Here is a 2,500-nt window from a genome sequence, read left to right on the forward strand (position 1 = left end):
ATAAAAGTAAGTATTATTAGGGATCTAAAGGATGCAAGCGGCAGAGCTTAATCTACATATTATATAAGGAATGTAAAACTTAGGGTAAAAATGTGATTATCGAGCTTAACGGAGCGCATTCGATCATCGCTGGATTTTTAGAAAAAGTGTTTAACTTTATAAACATTTTTTTAATTTTCTAGATTATATTACTTTTCTAATATTGTCTACCCCGCCGCGCTCTTGTCACGCCGCCGGAGCCCCCCATGAGGTGGAATACTCTTTCTATGGACATAAATCGTCAGTCGGGGTTCCTGCTTACCGAATTCTTACATTAACGATATAGCCCCTTTATCGCCGTTGTACTCCGTCCTTAGCTCGTTTGCGTTCGATTTTCAACGTCCTGAAAGAATGTCAAGATGCAACGCATAGGCCGGTGAAAAGACGCCATTCTTCTACTCTTCTCGCAACAATTTAGGATAATTTATGAATTGTTATTTAAAAAATAAAAATAGTACTATTAGATTCCATATTCGACATATTTCTTATGTATTGAGTTTCCTCACATTCCTTTTTAGGCTCCACTCACCTATTCCTTCCGATCATTCATTTCCCTCACTCCGCTTCCAATATCTTATTATGATACTGGTTTGTCAATTTAAGATTAACACAGTGTTGTTAACAAAAACTTAAATATTATATAAATTTTGAGATAGAATATGTATTTGTTCCATCTGGTGAATAGGCGATCAGAGTATAGAATCATATTGATTATGTAAATTCAAAAGTGCGCTTATCAATTGAAATGTTAAATATTCGTTTAATGCCGACAATTTATTTTGACATAATTTACATTAAGAGTAACAGTAAGTAGAAGAATTAAAATTTTATTTTAAGAGACTCCCAAATATTTCTATAATCTTTTTTAAAAATTTAGGCATAGTAGTCGTTGTCGTTGATGCCTAAAATAAAAAATGAGATATTTTACAAACTCCCATAGGCAGTTCTGGCTACTATTACTTTTATGAGATATAGAGATTTTATTCATAAGTTTCTCTCTTACCGTTAGATCTACTCCATTAAACATTTCCAACTGTTAGATCATACTATTCAAGCAAATCACTACTTGAAACTCTAGAAGACCTTCATTCCTGAACTCACATCCCTTCATCCAATGGCCGAAAAACTTATGAATATAAAGGAGGGGAAACCTTACTCATAAGAGTACTAATAGCCTAAGATGTAATATAATAGCTTGTCTATATATATATAATATATAGAATTAGCTTGGCAATACTATTAATAGTAAAACACTCCTTTTATTATCAAGTTTTTAACTATGGATAAAAATTGTAGGGTCAGGATGCATATTAGTCGGTTAGAGTTGAGTGCGTCCCCTAGGGTTGAGTGCGTTCCACTGGCTGTTATTATAGTATATGATAATTATATATATATATATTATATATATACACCACTCCTATGTTTCGAAAGTATGGAGGATTCGTACTTGTAAGTTGTTTCGATGATGTGGCATCCGATTCGAGCGATAGTTCGATTAAAATTGATCTCGCCTATTGATCGGAACTTTTAGAAAACAAATTTCATAATTTTTGACTTCGTTTGTGCTAGTAACGAGTACCCAAAATAAACGGCTGAAAATAAAAAATCTCATAAAAATTTGATAAATGACGTCAAATTTTCAAATCGAAAGTATTGGATTTTGCTATTGATAGTTAAGTAGAATTTTCTAGTAATTTTTATGTAATTTCGCGATACGTTTAACGCCATGAACTTCAAAAACGCTGCCACATCGGGCAGCGTTAAAATTAAATCATTTTTGAACCTTTGATAATATGGTAGAATTGATGCTAAAAATTAATTAAATTTGATTTCTAGATAGTTCCCATAGAATTATTATATTAACGAGCCGATCGGTCGAATCGGATTTCCTATCAGTCGAAAACAATCTTTAAGCACGGAGACGGTTCTCTACTTTCGTAAAGTACAGGAGGCTTACTCTCTCTCTCCGTTAAGTATAATCTATCCTATTGGAACTATTTAAAACCAAATTTATAATTTTTTTATATCATTTACCAAGCGCCATCAAAATGTCTCAAAAATGATTATTTTAAATGGCCGACTGTGGCACGTTTTATGTTCACGGTGTTAGAAATATCCAAATTTAGCATGAAAATTAATTAGAATTCTACTTTAACATCAAGTAGTAAGACCAATATTTCCGATTTTGAATATTGAGTCCTTTATCACTATATTATTATGAGATTTTACATTGTCAGCCGTTCAATTATGAGGCTACTCATTATTAGAGTATTTGAATGCCTAGAAAAAACTAATTGTTATTATTTTTTTTCGATATCATTTGCCTAGTAGACTGACATAGGCTCAAAATCAACAAAATTGTTCAATTGTCGTTAGTGGAGCCGTTTGCAGTTTTTAACGGTGTTAGAAATATCGCAAATCACTCTGTGAATTTGAATTAGAAATTTATTTATACTATATA

The sequence above is a fragment of the Ananas comosus genome, linkage group 1, assembly GCF_001540865.1.
Source record: "Ananas comosus cultivar F153 linkage group 1, ASM154086v1, whole genome shotgun sequence".
Taxonomy (NCBI): Eukaryota; Viridiplantae; Streptophyta; class Magnoliopsida; order Poales; family Bromeliaceae; genus Ananas; species Ananas comosus.